Here is a 20,192-nt window from a genome sequence, read left to right as displayed (position 1 = left end):
TTTACTGAAGAAATAAAAAAACTTAGGAGGCCTACTATTTAGGGCCGAAACATACAAATCCAAGTGCCAGAAGAGATGTAGAGTAGACCATTCGGAAAATCCCAATGAATATGTGCCCGCACATGCCACAGGGTGACCGCAAATACGGCCGAAGCTTACCACTAAGGCTTTTTATATAAACTTTATTTGTGATTCGAGCAAACAGGTATACAAATTTAGGTGTGAAGTTTGCGATACTGGGCTGACAGAAACCGCGTTCCACACCCCAAAGTACAATCATTCAAAGCAAGAGCAATGAATCAGAGAAATACGCAAAGTGAGCTCGCAGTTCCTAGGCTGTAACCGCAGGCTGTCTAAAGGTGCGCGTGATAGAAGCGGGGGCGGAGGCAGGGTAACCACGCGAGCGCCTTGTTGCACGGTGTTCCGACTTAGAGTGAAGAGTTCGCAAACGCCCGCGTCCCCTTGGAGCTAGCCTTATGTAATTATGAGGAACGCCGCTATGGGGCACTCCTGAACACTTAGAGTGCACGGAAATATATACGCGGGTGTTCCTGGATTTCGTTGCCATGGAAATGCGCCTGTCGTAGGCGGAAATCGAACCCACGTCCTGAAGCGAAACAGTCCGATGCATAACTTGCCAAAGTATATGATAGACGGCGAATCGGAGCGAGCGTATCCTGCCAAGTTTCCGCTTGTAGCCTAATCTAGCAAGTACAGAGCACAGCAAGCCCAGTTGAACGGGATGGGTTACTTTCGCGCTCACGCACTTTTGCCCGGGGAAAATGCTGCGACGCATAAAGGAAAGGAAGCCGGTACCAAAGAAATTCGAGTGGCCTACATTTTTTAGAAGCAGAGGTATACATCTTAATTGTGTTTAATTGTTAATTTAGTTAGTTTAACTCTGCGGTGTTTAGTTTGTTAGCAGTGGCAGAAAGGAACACGCAGCAAGTACAAAACAGTTGTCGTGTCATTCCTATATATGTGTGCCTTATCTCGTATTTATGATGTTTATTGCTGTGGATTCATATGAACAAGCCCAGCAAACCACACCTCTGGAAAACGACATTTTTTCTAAAAAAAAGGAAAGAAAAGGAAAGCTGAGGTGCTATTCAAAACATACTTCGCCCACGCAGATCTACTCAGTTATTATTAGTGATTCGAAGGAAAAGGAAAAAGGCACCTAATTTCTGCAGCCCAATAGGGAGCACGGCGCAGTGCCTAGTACTCAGTTCCCTCGCATCGCACGCGCACTGCCCGTTTTTCTGCTTTCTTTTGTCTGCCGTTGCACACCCCTCGGTTTTAGTGGTCGCCCGATTGGGGCCACAAACATACGCACGCACACGAGGGGAACGTTCCGAGAGTACGGCTTTTTTTTTTTTTTCACTTGACGACGCTCACCCCATACTCTCTGTGCAAAATCGGCATTTGCCCCCCTCCAGCCACACCGGCACTTGCCCCCACCCAAGCTATGCGAGCGTCTAAAAAGCGTACAGAATCCTTTTGTGTTTGTCAGCTAGGTACCTAGGGAGAGAATCTCAGGGATTTTCGATGGTGGCGCCGTCACTTCTTAGCGGAGCTTTTTGGAAAGCCGCTTCCCCCGACCGGTGTCGGCTGTGTTCCACGTGTGCACGGTATCGCGCGTTCGTCTCTCGTCTCTGTACCGACGTATGGATGATGATGGGTTGATGAGTATCGTAGAACTCTGGGACAAAGTGCCTCCGGGCGCCGCGTCTCCTCCCATCTGACAACGGCACGACAATGACCGCGTGTCGTGCAGCTTTCGTTTCGACAGCGTAGTCCGTGAACCGGTGTCCCGTAGCGACTTTGTCGTGACCGCCTTTGCTTGATTGACGGACGTCGAGGGCGAAGCAGAGCGAAGATGCTGCAATGCGCTGCTTTGCCACAACAAGTAAGTAGCGATCTCTGTTCGAGTTTTGCTCCGCTAGTCTCTGTCGCGAGTAATAGCCACAAGTGCCGGCGTACCGGTTACATATCAAAGTGTGATAGTATAGCTATGCTGCCGTTCTTACGTTGTGGGTTCGGAGCGTGATAAACATTTCGAACTGCGGCACAAGAGGCTCATCCGCGATCGCTGCGCGAGCAGAAAATAATTTGCTGCGAAAGAACCGATCGTGTGTTTCATGCACTACAGTCGCTACAGTTGGACATGGTTAATTTGCACCAACTCGTCCAATGTTCGGCTTTGCGTAAGTGATAACTGCTACTGATATCTCATCAACTAGTAGTAAGGGCATTCACTTGTCGTTAATCCTAGGCAAGTTCACTTGTCGTTAGATTCTTTGTACTGCGGTAATGAATAATCCTGTTTGGCGACTAGGACGTTTGAAAACCTGGTACTTATAACAAGAAACAGCTAAAGAAGCGACTTAGCATTTTATTCTAATGGTGCGCTGGGCGATGTTTCGTTAACTTCGCGATTACTTGTACTAGTTTTTTGTACCGAAACATGTCTTACAGTCTGAATCACACTTGTCTGGAGTGCCCAAGCGGTTCACTCGGCCGCCGTCTTTTGCAAAGGTACGCAGAGAGTGACGCCATACAAATACCACGGTCATACGGCAAGATGCAAACATTCGAATGTAACAGAGAGTTGGTAAAACACTAATGTTTTACTAATACAAAAAAGGAAGACATGAAAGAAACTAAACTAGACATGTCAGCCTCATCATTGTACAAAATATTCACGAAGGTAATTTCGAATAGGATAAGAGCCAAGTACACTTGACTTTGAAGGGACCCTGAAACTGTTTTTGAAATTTTGTAAGAATTTAGGCTTCATCATCATCAAATCATTCGCACCATGAATTAAGTCACGCACTGCGTATCCAGGCAGCTGCAAGCAATTATAGTGACACACTCCTCAACCCTGCTTTGCCTCCTCAACTTGTCAAAACAGCCAACCGTCGCTGGTGACTGCAGCGCACTCGACAGGTCAAGCTCCATTGAGCGTGTGCCGTCAGGCAACAGAGACTAAGTGTGTGGAGTGGTTGAGATCTGCTCCAAAAGCATGCAGACAAACAAACAAAAAGTATATGAGAGCGATCGCTGATCAGCCTCAACTCGGGCAAAGTGGTTGTGTCTTCAGGGGTGAAGCTAGAGCCGCAGACACGTGGATCCTGCAGGCATTGGGTGGATAACAAACAAAATATCTTGCTGGGCTAGTTGGTTCATAATCTTCAAAATTGGATAGCGCGAAATCGGACAGATGCACAGGACCTGTTCGATTTCGTGCTATCCAATTTTGAAGGTTGAGTGGATAGCGAGAGCCCGATGCTCACTGCAGTGATGAGCTGAAGCAACTCTGCTCACCAGATGCCTTACAAGCTTTACAAGTCACCACTTGCTATATTTGTGGCACACAACTCAGCTAGGGCATCAATGGTGTCAGAGAAAAAAAATTTTGTGATAAACGCTGTCACGCAGCCCATGTCAACACAGAATGCTCGCTGCCAACCGAAAGTTCCGTGACTATACTGTTGCAAGTTACAGCTGTTGTAATGCTTATGTTACAGTTGTTCCAGGACCAGCAGCAGTAACACGTTGCATTATAGACTGCTGCGTGTAATCTCCATAAGCAGTATTTTCATTCCGTATGTTTAGGTGGCAAAATTCTTTTAGCAACTTCACCATTGTGTTCCTAGCAAAGATATTCCACGATATCAGCTGACAGTCACACAACAAATATGAAGCTGTACGCTGACATAATCACCTTACACGTATACCACAGTGACTTGGAAATGTTTGCCTTTGTAAACTTTTCCAAATCTTTTTTTTTTAGATACAAGCAGTTTATTACCAGCATGAGAATAAGTAAAGTGTTAATAGTGACTCCATTCTGTTCAGGTGGTTGAGTTTCTTGAGCAGGTGACTTGACGAGGGTGCTTTTGCCGAATTTTGTTTACTAAAGGACAGCTGCCGGCAGGGCACCTGTTTCATAGTCCCCCTCAGGAATGAAAAAATCCTCACCATTATTTGAATGTTTGTTTATTTCTTGCAATGTTTAAAATACCACTCGCGTAAGCAGCCAGTGTGCCCTGCAAACTTGTCATTGACGTCGACTATACTCGTAGAACAGGTGAATTATCAGTGAGCCTGAGCAGCCACTAAATGCATGATACTGATTATGAGGTCACAAGTTGTCACTAATTTGGGCATTTGCGCTTACTTTGAAACCATATTAAAATGTGTTTAAGACTACGTTCACCAGTAATACATGGTTTGAGGTGCCTATATGTGCGGGAGAATGTAACACGAAAGATTTTGGCTTTGAAGTTGCGTTGTCAGGGGACCTTTAAGTGGCACAATCAATCAATGCACAGGCCTTGTTGAGAAAACAAATGTATTTGCTTGCTTCAGCATTCTGCACATTACAAAAGTGGCTGGCTGTAAACATCTGCAGCCCCACCGCTGTGGGGCATCCGTTGTTCTCCAATAAACCCTATTACACTACTACGTATGGCCATTGTCACTGAAAGCCACGTGCATAAAAATGAATGTTAAAGATTTGCTAAAAACTGCGCATAACAAGCTGCTGCCCAACATCAACATGCACTTTGTGCCCAAGCATGCTGCTATTGTCAAATTTGACGCAAAACATGATTTTAATTCATGACCTTGAGAAATAGTTGGAATGCTTATTCTGATTATGGACTGAAATGTTGCTAATCTTGGAAGTTATTTGTTCTTGGACACATTGCACACTTGGTTCAGTGAATATGCTTGGCCAATATGTTTTAGAGTCTGGGCATGCACTCTGAATAATGTCTTTCAATAGAGAAACCAAAGCAAATTTTCACATTGTGCTTTTTATTGGCATTTCAGGAGCAACACAGTAGGATGACTAAAGGACGTAACACTTCTGGACGGGAATTATATGTTGAAGAATTATTTTGAAATTTACAATAACGAAGATATTGGCATTCTCCTTGCACCATCATCTGCGAGCTGCAAAGGTGAACACACTCTCATGTTAACAGGGCCACGTGCATGCACTGGTACAAGGTTGTTCAGATGTGCTAGACAGAACAAAACACAATCTTAAGTCTTCATGCACCAACCACAGAAAATGAGGGCCGAACATCAGCTCCACAAGTGAAAGCAGGTTTATAGCAGCCTCATATCAACAGTCACTCTGTTTAACTCGATCATAATTGCTCATTCCTCTGCTGTATAGACCGTTTTCATAGCGCCCTTCACGCGAACAACTCCAAGCCACCATGTTTAGGGCGCCACAGCAGATGACACTGCGACTAGGTTGACTACCTACTGCGATTGCCGGTGCGCGGCGTTTCGTTAACATGGCAGTCAGCCCGCATGTTGTGAATTGTGCTGGAAATGTGTTGCTAAAGATGGTTGGAAGGTGCTGTTTTCCGTTGTGTCACCAACTAGGCTACCGCGACGAGAACGGAAAGGTATGTGCAACAGAGCGATGTAAGCAAACACACGTGTCACATATCTATGCACAGTGCATGTGTCAATGTCATTATAGTCGTGGAAATGCTAGGCCGTGCAGGCATGCTGTGGATTTTTATGTAAAATGCTCGTCCCTGCGATGGATGGCGCATAAAGCGCGTTGCAGTGGCTTCCGTACTTGACGTTGGCGACCTAGAATTCCGACATTGCCAGCTTTGCAGGAAAATGGGAAGTATGTTGCTGGCAGCGCGGTTCAGGGCCACGAAGCGTGCGGAATGAAACTCGCAGTCTTGTTGATGTAGCCGGTGGAGTCGGGACATGATAGCGCGGGCAGCAATGACGCCAAGCCACCGACATAATAAGTACATACAGTGTATTTTGCCAAATGGAAGGCCGCTGCTGGCAGCCAAGTTGTTGTGGTACCTCAGCGGACCTGACTACACTCAATTTCACACATCAAGCGCACCGCTGTTGAAGCTGTGCAAGTTGTTCGGTCAGCAAAATGTATAAATCCGCGTGTCCGCTTTCTTTAGTTTTCGCGGTTGTGAATGCTCGTGTGAGCCGAGCACGAGCGTGTGTGTGAGGCATCGCGACCGGCTACAAATGAAATACTGAAACAACGAAACGTCAGGTGATGTGAAACAGCACATTAAAAGCCGCATAACGGAGTTTGTTTATTTCTAATTAGGGCACAAATCATGTATTACTCAGCCTGAAAAAAATACCACAGTCTGGCGGTAAAGACATTGAACTATTTGTTAGCGCAAACACATTTTTGTTTTTCGAAGTATCGCTAGCCTCTACAGCGTTGCACTTGTTGTATGCGGGACAGAGTACGCGAAAGTGCTCGGCACTGGCCGCTTGAGACTTCCAGTCTCGCGCGTCCACCTCGTTTTGCAGGCCGGTCACCGTTGTGTTCTTCATAGGCGATGCTGCTACAGTTACATGGACGTAACTTTCCGTCAGCAGCTTTCAGCTCTGACGAGCGATATTCCTCATTACCGGCTACTGAATTCCGAGTTGGAGGGGTTATGCGTCCGCCTCGGCGCAGCAGCCTCGTCAAATCGTTCGTCCACCCGGTCGACGGGTCACTCATTACAACGTCGAAGTCAGTTGCACGACCTTTTCAGCGCAAGGCACGAGCGGATTCATTCGCAGAGATTTCGGAGGCGGTCTCACTCGGACTCAGACTCACTAAAATTTTCCTCAGCTGCACTGACTCGGACATAATCTTGCCAAAATATGAGGGTGTTCTGTCAAATAAGGTTCCCAAGGTGCTGCAGTCACAAACACGCTGCTGCGCTGGATTCAGCGTCTCTGTCACGCAGCGTGGTTTCCCTCTCGTAGTCTCCGCTTCCGGCGAGCTGTCTGCGACACTCAGGCTTGGCAGCCATTAGAAATGGAGCTCCCACTCGCTTCTTCTGTCAGGTGCGAATTACGCTCTGCGATTCGTTTTTTGTGTGCAAAAAACACTGCGCCGGTGGACATTCATTCCCAACTGTCTACGGAAAAGTGTATGAGCATTCAACATGTGTGCAAATGGTGCGGAAAATTCAAAGACGGACGTGCAGACGTCCATGACGAACAGCGTTCTGGACGCCCATCGGTTTCGGACGAAACAATTGCGAAAGTGGAAGAAACAATGCTGAAAGATCGAAGGGTGACGGTTCGGGAGCTCTGCGAGACGATCCCCGATGTCAGCAAGACCTGCATTGACAAAATTTTGACAGACCATTTAGGGTATGCAGAGGTTTCTGCAAGGTAGGTCCAGGGAATGCTTACAGAAAACCATAAATGGAGACGTGTTGAAGCAGCCTGCGAATTTCTTCAGGCCTACGAAACCGATGGCGAGAAATTCTTGGACTTCATTGTCACTGGGGTCGTGTAGTGGACCTGGGTCCACTACACGACACCAGTGGAAACATCCAGAGTCGCCGAAGCCGCGAAAGTTCAAACAGACTGTCTGCCGGCAAAGTGATGGCGAGTGTTTTTTGGGACAGGAGGGATTATTGTTGTGCGAATTCATGCCCGCTGGTACAACAATCAATGCGAACCGCTACTGTGAGACGCTGGAGAACCTTCGCCGCGCGATTCAAAACAAGAGGAGAGGCGTACTCACGAAGGGAGTGCGTTTCCATCAGGACAACGCTCGTCCGCACATTGCCTGTGTAACGATTGATCTCATCAACAAATGTGGATGGGATACTGTCACTCACCCGCCCTACAGCCCAGACTTAGCCCCAAGTGACTACCATCTCTTCCCAGAATTGAAGAAATACCTGGATGTGATTCATTTCAGAACCGAAGAGGAGCTTAAAGAAGAGGTTTTAAGCTATCTACGTGGCATGGCAGTAGAGTTCTACGATGTAGGCATCAATAAGATCGTACACCACATGCAAAAATGCATTGATCTCCACGGTGATTATGTTGAAAAATAAGGGAAAGTATAAGCTTTCCAAACATGTATTATTTAATGCCAATAAGCATGTTTTTTATTGTGAAAAATTACTGCGAACCTTACTTTACGGACAGCCCTTGTATTACGCAGCCAGACTCTCCAAGTGAGTCGACTCATGAGTGAGTTTGCCAACCTATGGCAGTGTGAGATCATGTACCATTTTTAAGTTTCACAATCCAACCTTCACTCAGCTTTTTACCCGGTGGACACGTGTGAAAGCTGGCACTGGGCTCCGGTGCGTGTATGCTGCACTGTGGCACCGAGTACTGGCCTATCATATAAGAACCCTTCAAAGACAGGGATTACATATTGCTTCTTAACACCTATAGCGCACAGAAAAGACAGGAACACAGAAGTACGACGCAGACACAGCGCTATGTCTGCTAGCGCTGTGTCCGCGCCATAACTCTGTGTTCCTGTCCTTTCTGTGCGCTATAGGTGTTAAGATGGAATACCAACATGCCCAAGCTCACGTTTTCATATTTCTGTGCTTTCAAGTGTTGTCAAGTGCTCATCCGAAACGGCAGAACTCCTCATTTAATCAAAATTACAGCACAGGTGGTATTCTAAAATTTTGTTTTCAGCACATGTAGGTGCTCCCTAAGCAGACAATGCTGCTGCTGATCCTGCCTATCTGTCACGCTGACGGTGGCGCCAGCTTTTCAAGTGGTGGGCTTCGTGCCCAATAGTATGGGAAAGGGAAGGGAAACAGAAGTGAGTGTGAGGAGGAGGGGAGATGGGGAAGCATAGCATATTCTTATATAGTACATTATAGCAAGGGGTGGAAAGGGAAAAGAGGGTGAGGAGGAGGGGAACACCACTAGCTTTGTTTCCTCAGTCTTTGTGCCATAGTGCGTAGCTGCCCCCAGTTTTTTTTTTTTTTCTCATCACTAACTGCCACATTCAAGAACCAACTTTATACTTAGCTTTTGACTTAAGAGTGTAACCGGCCCTTAACACCTTTTAAGAATGAGCCTTGCACTTAAGTGCAGCATTTGTTGGCACGCACTTCAGCACCGTAATTGTAAGGTGGCACCGTCCTTTTAGATATTTATCACTCTATAACTTTTTTTTTTACAGGCTCTCCACCTAAAGTATGACAAGGAAGCAGTAGACTCATCATTCACGATGCTTATTTTATGTGCTTCCAAGGGATGCGGCCAAAGGATGACCTGCGGAATATTTGTGCGCTCGATCGGCGCCGCAATCTCCCGAGCAAAGTTCACCTTTGCTGAAGATCCAAGCGTAAGAAACTGAAGCAGCAGACGGCTTCAAGCCATGATCTGTGCGAATCACCTTTATGGGAGCTGCAAAAAAGAATAAAAAGTGTATCCCCAGTGTTTATGTACTTTTATTATACTGTAACAGTATATTTCTGAACAAACCATCTGAAACATGGTGGATCGGTAGCACTGCAGAAAGCCGATGAATGCTTGTGAAAACATGGAAATACACAAAGCAGCATACGATCTTACCACTCGTGTGGCCGCTGCATCTTTCCTTTGCCCCAAGGAAGCACGCAGCACAGTGAAGCGGACTTACGAGCTGACGTCCAAGGACGCGGCAGATGCTCAACATAAATTTTCTCACTTAAAACAAAAATCACTATAATTAAACTTTCCAATCAAGTGCAAGCACCCAATTTTAATTTGACTGCATAACCAAAGTGCATGTGCCTGAACACGAGTCATTTATTTATTTAACTTACTCTCAATGCCAGTGTTACAGAGGAGAGTTGTTAATACATGTACGTTACACAATGTTATGCATGGCAGCTTGAAAAGATTAATGGTCTCGGTTATTGGCGACAAAGGCGAGGAGGTGGTTCTATTCAGATGCTGTCTTTGGCAGAATTGAATTGAGAAAAAAAAAAAAGGTTTGTCTGGCAATTTGGCACTTGGACTTTGATGTGGTATATTCGCATTTGTGTGTATATGGGTGGTGCGACACCCCCACTTATACATTTTTCTATGTTTTCACTCCTTATCTTTGAAACTTCTCGGTGATTGATCTCCATACTTTTTTTGACACACTTACTGGCAACTATCTGGCATATGGTGTTATTGTATTGTGTTGATATACTTTGTAGAATTTTTTAAAAATTGTCAGAATGGACGCAGACTCGCCGTTTTGCTTCACCACAAAACATATCGCGAGAGAGAATAGCGGACGACAATGAGAGGCAACAAGAAAGCACCATTCCTTCTCTAGCAACCACTATGGCAACGTTCACATCCCTCCTAAGGACAGAGAAAAAAATTTTCTTGCAATGATTCTGTCATGAAAGAGGTCGAATATTGCACTAAAAAGCTTGCCCACAATTTCTTAGAACAGAATCTTGAGAAGTATGAGTGCAATGTCGGGGACGTTTGGCATGGAAGGACCCCATCAAAGAGACGCGCCACGGTGGTGTGTTTATGGTGCTCGACTGCTTACCCAAAGGGCGCGGGATCGAATCCCGGCCACGGCGGCCGCATTTAATTTATAAAGGATGAGCGATAGAACTTAATGATACCCTGAACGATAGACGATTCTGTACAAATGCTGTGTTGCCAGTTCCATGTGACAGCAGGTTGTCTAAATCGTCTTTATACTTTAAATATTGCAATCTATGCACACTGCTCTGAAGCCCATATTTCTGCCCACCTTTTCTTGGGGAGCAATTTCACTCGTACAAACAATCTCATTTGTTTCCACGTGGTGTCAGTTTGTGACCACGCCGAAGAAAGAATGCGTTATAGTTTTAAAAATCCGGACAGAAAATTGCGCTACATCGTCGGAATCGATCGAGAACTGAGGACGTGTAGAACGAGAACAGAAAACATGCGTCGTCTAGTTCTCTAAAGTCCGTGTATGCGCAGCTCACGTTCTTCCCCATTAAAGACGCAGGCTTTGGTCGCTATAGTTAACGCGATAATAAAGCAGAAAAGCGTTATTCCCAAATGCAAGGACAGCGGTAGCCGTAGAAGCACTACATATTCGCGTTACCACGCGGGCCGCGCAAGCTTGTGCAGGATGCAGTGGCGTTTTGCTTACCTGCTGACGACCAGTAGGCAAAGTGTCGCGTATCAAATATTGATGCTTGATGTTCCGAATGGTACTAGATATGATCACCACGTATAAATCCATATAGATTTCACAATGTCACGGAGAACAGCGCAGAAGTTTGGAAGTTGAAAGCACGCGTTGGAGCCAGAAAGGTAAACAGGAAGTCGCCATGACACTTGCTGCAGGAAACAGGTGGCGCTTTGCGCAGTCAGAAACCGAAACCGAAATCGCCTTCAATCGAGCCGTCATTTGCGGGCGCCAATGCATAAAATAGAAAACTTTTTCTTCATGGGAAAAATTTATTACTGTGTAACATACCTCTGGGCTATTTGGCTGAGCTAAAGGTGTGGAACAAAGATCAGTCTCGAGCTTTTCCACTCTCGCTGAGGCTTCGTAACATTTTGATCTGCAGAAACCAGCCGCAGATTTAAAAAAATAATAATAAAATCGATTAGTGACGTCATGCTGACTGACCGGTAGTGGGGTTCGGCGCGAAGTTCAAAAGTTTTATTTTGAACTTTTTCTTTTTCATTAATCAACTTGCGACTGCGAAAACAAAGATAAAAGGTCCCACTCTTAAGATCCCACTTGTGAAAGGTCCCACTTGTGAAAGATTATGACAATTAAAACATTACAAGCTACTATGCTTCAGAAATAGCCCTAGCTTTCTGTGCCAAGTCTCACAATCACAAAGATTGGCCCTCAATGTATTATGGAGAAAAACACAATGAAGAAAAAAGGATGAGCCGCTGTCCCCATGGTGAAGCCCTCCATCGACATCTTCCTTTATTAGAACACACTGAATAGATCCTAATGATGACAGCACCACTCCTAGTCTTCTACACAGTTGTCAACACAAGATGTTGCTGTTGAGTGAGCACTTACTTGGTACGTTAAATGACATTTGAAGTCGGGATCATGGCGAAATCCAGTCTGGCTAGGAGGGTACATTTGAAATAAAAAAGAGACGCAGACCAGTCCAAACAAAATGTTTATGACGTTTCATCTTCTAAATAAAACAAACCACTTATGATGTATTCATCGTGAACAAGGCTTCCATTCTGGAAGTCCAAACGTCATAAACATTCTGTTTAGACTGGTTCGTGCCCCTTTTTGTTTCATAGTTAAATAAAATTTTAAGCTAATAATTGCAGAGTGTGAAGAGTGAAATTATTTCATTTGAGACAGTCAAGATTTCAGTCTTACTCAAGAGGAAGGAATGGAATGCACACACACACTGGGTGTCTGTGCTTGTTCTGCATACTTTTAGTTCCCTTTAAGGGGCCCCTGACACCAAAATCAAGACCTCGAGATGTTTGTGTTGTTTGATTGTCCTGCACACGTGGGCACTTCTGGCCGATTATTAGTGGCAACCGTTACCGTCAAGATATTTTAATTTGGTTTTAAAGTAAGTGAGAGTGCTCATCCGAGTTGGCAACACTTCGCGACATATCCACTAATATGACGTAGATGAAGGCCCCATGTGACGTTCCACAAGAAAAGCCAGTACTGTTGACGTCGCAAAAGATGGGCAGGTCACACACAATACCACAACTGGCACCCGACCAAGGCTATTGTTTCTCGTCCCTCTCCCTCAGTTGTCGGGCTGCTCACAGGTTGGTTTTGGCTGCTTAAGCCAGGAATGCTTTAAATTTTTCTGAGGGGACACGCACTTAACCGGCTTAACTCATACCGAAGCACCCACATCGTTTCATACTTTATCGCGCACGGGGCCCCCGATTTGAAAACTGCGCTATCAATGTCACCAAACCTTTAGCACACAATGTCTTAGGTGCTTCCCCGCTGTGGGGCAGTAGTTTCTTATGACTTGAGGCGGGTGTTTCAAAATGAAGCTAAAAGTGGCCAGAATTACCGACACTAGCATTAATTATACGATATGTCAGAGCGCTTATGCCTCACTCAATTTCAACATCGCCAGACACAAGGCTACAAGTTACAGTAAAAAAAAGTCACAAACTAAAATTTCACCTGTCAGGGGTCCTTTAACCTTTCACATCCTTTTATGCTGTTTCAACACCGGTGCATTTCTCCTTCACACGCAGGGAGTGAGCATGCATACTTTGGTCATTGAAGCATAAATCAAAGAAAAGTAATACATAATAGAAAGAGAAGAGAGCTGGGCTGCTGGGAGAGAAGCATGAAGTCTACCTCCAAGCAACAACAAAGATTCATCTGCGTGTGTATGGCAGCTCGCATGAGATGACAAAAAGTACATGGTTTAAAAACTTTACTTTGAACTTTATGGCTAGTTTTTTGGCGGAGCCAGCATTCCAAGAGCTATGCTCATTGAGATGAGGAAGAGCAGCCTATGGCCAAGTGATGTCGGGCCACTTCTTGTGTCTTTTGAAATAGCTAAAAGCACCAGCAAAGCATACTTAAACGCAGCTCGTCAGCCCCTGCGTTCTCCATGGGGTCGGATCCCCCTCCACAGGGATTACGACTGAACTTGCAGCACGGGCACCTGCACAAATAAAGGTTGTATATTGCACACTATAGTACAGCTGAAAACCCTATTGCATTCATTCTCATAAATGTGAATCACAAAAACTGTTCATTAGTTTAAAGGGACACTAAAGAGAAACAATGAATCGGTTTAGATGGATGAATTGCGCTCTGAGAACACTGATGTCATTAATTTCGCCATCATAGGTTTATTAATAGAGGAGAAAATCAAGTTCAAAGTTTCGTTTTTTAAATTTCGTGCCAAAATCTCCCCACGTGACGTAACGGATTTTAAAGGGTATTTATGGTATTTTGGTACCATTGGCTCAACAAAATTACCCCAGACTTGGTATGTTCAGTCTATGGCACCCTCAGAGGACAATGTACTTCATTTTTACCGATTAAGATCTACGTAGTCCCTAGTAGGCGCCGTCACGGCAAATGGTGCGGAAACTTCAAGGTGGCGTCACCACCCACATTTTGTTTTTGCGTGTTTTCTCACAGCAAGCGTGGTGTTTTTGGTATTGCGAAAGAGTAGTTTACTAATATGAGAAAAATCGTTTTGCTCTTTAGTGTCCCTATAACTCTAGGCTGAGAAGGTAACAGGGTTTGTACAGGTTTCGATAGCCCAATTCCAAGGGACTTTAAAATCACTACTGAAGGTTTCTCAAGGATGTAAAGCAGCATCCCAAGTAGAAGCTTTTTGCAATAACAATGTTTCCAAATGAATATCGTTAGCTTTACAGATTAAGAATACAAAATTGTGTCTGGCTCACACAGCACTTTATTAAAGCTTTGGCTGCATAAGGACGGTGGACATTGTTTGAGCTAGAAGATTTAGATATAGAGTTAGATACAGAGTTAGATATAGAGGAGAAAAAAAATAGCACAAGTGCTGGAGGTGAAGTCAAGTCACCAGGAAGAAAGTTGAGAGGAAGTAGACCAGGTGAGGAAATTAAATGAATGGTAGAAGATGAACAGTGGTGAAGGCAGGTTAAACACAGGGCGGGAGCCATAACAGGAGTACGGCATGTGCCCTCGGAGTTGGCCTGATGAACGTTTACCTATACTTTGCAGCTGCCATAGTCAATATTAGAAACCATATGCGAAGAAATTGAAGCATGTTCCGAGAAAGAAAACAATTCCAGGAATTTGAGGGCCGTGAAAATGTGCTTTTCAATTTCAACTGTTTTCAAGGGCTTCAAGCACCTGTAAACACTCTGATGTAACCACAAGCACGTTTCAGATGATATTCTTAGAGGACTACATAAATATACTTTTCGTACCAATCTAGATAATGGTGTTCCCGCAGTCTGCAAAAAGACAAAGTGGTAAAGTTTATTGGTGCTGTTACGCTGACTGTATGTCAATAAAGAGAGCTAGGGCACTGTACAAGCCAAAGTTCAACCAGAGGCCCATACACAATAAAGACTTTTCACTCCCCCCTACTTTGCACTTGGGTGGGCCTCTATTGCAACTGTTAGAGGCATGTCAAAATAATAATGCCCGTAGAAGAAATGCATTATCAGTGCATCCACATTGTACCAAATAACTCGTAAAAAACAGTGCAAAAACAATGGATGAACACAAAGAGACAACTCGTTTGTCCGTTTGTGCACTGTTTTTTATGATACAGGACAACCAACTAACCAGAATTACCACCCTTTCGAAGTGCCAAATAACTCACGCTCCTTCACATGGCAGATATGCATGCTTTATCAGTGCAGGGCAAGTAATGCAGGAATTTGGCACGAATTCTCATGTGGCGTAACTGCCAGGACCGCCTGTATCATGACTCCATTGCCGATGGGGGCTTCTCAAAGACCAAGAGTTGTTGACATGTATGACAAAGCGATACGAGAATATTAAGAAAATGGTTTTGCAGAAGAAGTACCCGTGCATGTATGGAGGATGAATCGTGTGCCATTTGGAGCCGCATCAAGCCCGTTTCTTCTTAGTGCCACTCTTCATCATCACTTTGAGAATACCACGGGAGAACACGAAGAGATGACCAGCGGTTTAAAACACCAGTTTTATGTCGACGACATTGTGGCCGAAGCAGACACAGCGGAAGCAGCTTTGCTGGTCTGCAATAATGCACCTAATGTTATCAATGAAGCAGAAATGCATCTGCGTAAATGGACGACAAATTCCACAAGTCTTCAACATCTCAGTGAAGAAAGAGAAGGCATTAATAAAGATATTCGTTTAACAGTTCCTAAGAACAAGAATTTACTGGGAGTTCTTTAGTACCCTGAAGATGACGTGTAAAGGCTTGACACCTCCAATATTATGCAGCTCGTAGCACCCATGAAGACAACGAAGATGAATGTTTTAAAGGCAGAAGCTGAGATGTACGACCCATATGGCTTTCTGTCTCCATTCACAGAGCTTCAAAGGAACTAAGAAGTATGTGTGAGTCAGTCCGAGATGAACGCATACTTCAGTACTTCAGGCAGAATGGAATTAAATGGAAGTTTATAGCGGATTGCGCCCCATGGTGGGGCGGTTTCTGGGAACGGCTGATACGTACAGTAAAGACAGCACTACAACAGGCCTGGAAGACAGCCTTGCTGAACTATGTTGAATTAGAGACCGTGTTGACAGAAGTTTAATCAATAGTACACTCTTGTCTGTTGACAGTAATACCAAGTCAGCTGGAGGAGCCACGGCTTACACTGGCTCATTGTCTGATTGGTCGAAGGTCAGTCTCCATTCCTGATGACAAGATCACGGAGACGAAGCCTAGTTTGACCAAAGATGAACTACAAAGACGTTGGAGGCAAAGAAAAGCATGCCTTGATGCCTTCTGGAAGAGATGGCACAAGGAATATATTTTACAGCTACAATCAGCTCACCACATCAATGGCACTGCTTGTAGTAAAAGTAGGAGACGACGTACTTATCATGAACGAGAAATCTCCAAGGCTCTTATGGGTACTGGCCGTGATCGAAGAGACATTTATGGGTCGTGACGATCATATTTGTCTGTGTCTCCTGAGAAAGTCAGACGGAAGGAAAGCACGAAAAGCTGTGCAACACCAAAGGGGCTATGCCTCTGGCTATGCCAGTGGTACAAATGAACACTTTCTAGACCAATTATACCTGTCTGCTTTGGTTCACTTTTTCCTTAATTTTTTTTACTGAAGGCACAATTAGCTGAGGGCTTTTCCAAATGCCAGAGAGTTGAACATGGACCTTAACGGGAAGACTGGACAAGGATTCAAAGCAGCTTCCAAACAGTGCCATCGCATTGCGACTGCAATTATCTCTCAATCATGAAGTATTGGACAGAGGAGGACATTCCTGCATTTCCGCAGTGATTCACTCACCCTATATCATTCCAGCTGACTTTTATGAAATGGAAAATTAAAGGCAATCATCAGTACCATACAGTGACTCATAACAGTTTATTTGATCCCAGGGTCACTGACCCATGGAACAGGATTCAACGTGCCTGTCTGAACACTGCTAACGCACTGCAGCTGCAGCATGACAGCACATAGCTGCAATGGTCCCTCAATGACGAAGTATTGGACAGAAAAGAAAGTTCCTGCATGTTTACAATAATTCGCTCACCCTACAATATTTCAGGTAACTTTCCTGATTGCAAAGAAATGGTTCATGACATTTAAATTCATCACATGCCCATGGGACAACTTAAATATAGTTCTGTGACTAGAGGCAGAGACATATAAGTAATGTGTAGCTTCCTAAAGAAATGAAATTCAGTTAAAACTCGATCGAACAAAACACAATTTTATGGAGTTCCTGATCTCACAACGTATTTTGTGATTTCCCAGCAAATACCTATAGGGCTGAAATTAATGAATTAGCTCGGCCACAAAACCCGATTTAACAAAGTTTTCTTGGAAATAAATGCGTAAAAAGTGGTGATTTCCATTTATTTTGCAGAGATGGGTTTTTCTTCAAGCGTGCACTCTAACGCTTTAGCCCTATAGCATTAGTTTGATGAGGCTGGACGCTCCACAGTGCCCTTGCATGGAGCACTGGACTCAGCAGTCAGTGGCATTCTTACGTACCGGATGGTGCTAGAGGCGGCGGTGGCTGGTTTCGTTGCAATAATAGCTTCCTTGCAACTTTCTGACTTGGCCTGCTCACACAATCACTTCGTTCGTTCTCCATGTATCGCCCATCATTGCTTCATGTAATGGTCTTTCTGGCTTGCATCACCTGGACATAGGCGACAAGGGAGCCTCATGTCAGAGCCACCCTCAGGCCGGCCTCACGGACTTTTCACCTGCGCAGCAATTAGATTAATCGCGAGAGCAATGGCCTGGTAGCTTTTGGTTGTTGTTATATGTTACAATTTTAGATTTCAAAGAGCCAAAAAATCCCCTTCTCGATTTTACGAACTTCCTGATTTAATGAAATAATTCAAGTGTCCTCACCACTTCGTTAGATCGAGTTTTAACTCAATACCGTAAAATCCGGAGCAAGCACCACTCCCACGGTGAAAGATAACCGGACAAGATTTGGAGGGGGGCCTTTGCTCGGTCACGGATCAAAATTCAATATGGAGGTGGAAGAGCCGCATGTGCTTCCAATGAAATGCGTTTTTGAATAGGCATGCATTTGCTGTCGTTATTAGCCCTTGTCACGCGAATAAAAACACGGAATGGAGCAGTGTAAAGGGCGGGAGGCAGGGGGGGAACACTTGCTCGGTCCCATTTGTAGATATTTCAAATATCCAGAAAAAAAGGAGGGGGCGCTTGCTCGGGATATTACGGTACGTAGGCAGAAGAAATTTTTCAACATCAAGTGTGGATGGTGGAGGTACAACTTAATTACATTCTCAATAGACCTTGGTTGTGCATTAAGCCAAGTGTCGATAACACCATGTGTAGGCTAGTACCTTCGGGCTATTATGAAAGGATAGTGCATTATGGACAGTACCACTACTGCACCAGAGTGGCGGCTGCACCCTTGCATGTTGCTGTAATCCTATATCCGGGGGAGACAGAAAGCATGTTTGCCATGTTATTGTAGCATACAGCAGACAGAAGAGCAGTCTAGCCTACGACACGTTCATTCAATAAGCAAGTTTGACTGGTGTGAGTGACAAGCAATGTTACACAAGGGTCTTCCAGGAAGCGTAAGGCTGCTAGACTGTGCACCCATTGGCCTTTTGCAAAGTTGGTTGCTTGAGCTAACCTCATTCTTGCTGTTCATGCCCTAAATAAAGATGCATATATCCTGCTGTGTATATAGTCATACCTTTTTCATTTACATTTGGTTTTTATTGCAACTACTTCAAAAGTATCACTCTCACAATCCTTATAAGCATTACATGGCGCATAATCTTACGTAAGGGCAGCTAAGCAGGCATATGAGATACGCTGTACAAAAAAAGAGTGAACGCTTCTCGTCTTTCATTTTATATTTTCCGTCAGTACGCTTACGATTCAGCTTACAATTCGTAGAAGGCTTTTTACAAACCAACACCAAATGCGAGCGCACTAAACACGTTGAAGTGCTGTCTGGTGAACTGTGGCACTTGTATCAAACTAGCGAACGAAGAGCGCCTGCTTCCTCTTGCAAGCAGCTGCAATCCCTTGGAAACATGGAGCGTGATGACACTTCATAATGCAAGCAAATTCGACATTCAAACCTGAACACCTGCGAAACTGCCACAAAGTGAAAGCCATGTGTTCTTTGACATGGCAATCAGGCTTCTTTTATGCGCGAAGAAACTGTTCTAATAATAGTGTCAGTTATCAATTACGCAAAGCCGAACATTGGACGAGTCGGTGCAAGTTAATCATGTCGAACTGTAGCGGCTGTAGTGCATGAAAACACACGATCGGTTCTTTCGCAGAAAACTTTTTTCTGCTCGCGCAGCGATCGTGGATGAACCTCTTGTGCCGCAGTTCGAAATGTTTATCACGCTCCGTATCCACAACGTAAGAACGGCAGCATAGCTATATGATCACGCTCTCTGATACGTAAATGTAGGCTGTTGCTAGGGTTACGTCCAGACGTAACTGTAGTCACCGCTATCGTTACGTCCAGACTAAAGTCCCTAGATTTTTCCCTGTTGAAGAGCAGGGAAAATCTAGGGACTCTAGTCATGTGGCTTTCCACAAACGTGAGTACATTATTTTCCTGTTGCTCAGTGAAGGCCCTCTGCGCCCTTCGGGCGCGGCAACCTAATCGTGGCTTCGCCCTCGCTTCGCGAGTGCGGCCATTTCGCTAACGCTCAATGGCCGGTTGGCAGGGTCACGGTCACGCGCTACTGGCCGCTGTCGCGGCCACGCGCTGTTTAGCCCGCGCAGCCTGCCCCTTCGGGGCAGGCGGAGGCGTACGTAACCCAAGAGCCGCGTCGCGCTTCTCTGGCAACAGACTTCAGCAACACCCGAGAGAAAAAAAAAAAAAGAAAAAAAAATTGGCCGCGTATCTGCGTGCTTCGCTGCAAATGTCGTGTAAAGACGATAGAAGAGGCGCTGTGTGAGATATGGACGCCATCTGGCAATACGTCGGGAAACATGAGTGCTGTGTTGCGTGCTGGTAGTCCCGGCGCACCAGCAGGCGAAGACCGGCGGTGACCAACGCGACCGGCAGGAACGCCAGCCAGCCCGAAAACGCGGTTTGGCGCGAAGCGCTGAAGCAGAGAAACGTCCGCACTCAACGAGTACTCTCCACACACTCTTTTATTTACACGTCGCCTGGGTAAAACAGGAACGCCAGAGCGGCGCCCACAACCGGCAGCCTGAAGGCCGCCCACAACGCTGCTTTTTCATTTTTTAAATATTTTTTTTCACCTTCTTGG

The 20,192-nt window shown here is 45.1% G+C and overlaps 2 long non-coding RNA genes across 2 annotated transcripts; one reads left to right on the top strand and one right to left on the bottom strand.

Annotated features, from left to right (window-relative positions):
- The first annotated feature begins 1,758 nt into the window (after nt 1–1,758).
- Nucleotides 1,759–9,231, top strand: LOC119379413 (uncharacterized). The gene is made up of 3 exons (XR_005181167.2): nt 1,759–1,909; nt 4,843–4,973; nt 8,972–9,231. It is a non-coding gene; the product is annotated as an uncharacterized LOC119379413 (long non-coding RNA).
- Nucleotides 9,232–13,170: 3,939 nt separating this feature from the next.
- Nucleotides 13,171–19,025, bottom strand: LOC119379412 (uncharacterized). Its single transcript, XR_005181166.2, has 2 exons — nt 17,446–19,025; nt 13,171–13,421 (listed from the first exon to the last, which is right to left on the bottom strand). It is a non-coding gene; the product is annotated as an uncharacterized LOC119379412 (long non-coding RNA).
- Nucleotides 19,026–20,192: the final 1,167 nt, after the last annotated feature.

This window comes from Rhipicephalus sanguineus, chromosome 1 (genome assembly GCF_013339695.2).
Source record: "Rhipicephalus sanguineus isolate Rsan-2018 chromosome 1, BIME_Rsan_1.4, whole genome shotgun sequence".
NCBI lineage: Eukaryota > Metazoa > Arthropoda > Arachnida > Ixodida > Ixodidae > Rhipicephalus > Rhipicephalus sanguineus.
The sequence above is the reverse complement of the archived record's forward strand: the minus strand, read 5'-3'. Positions and strand labels throughout refer to the sequence as shown.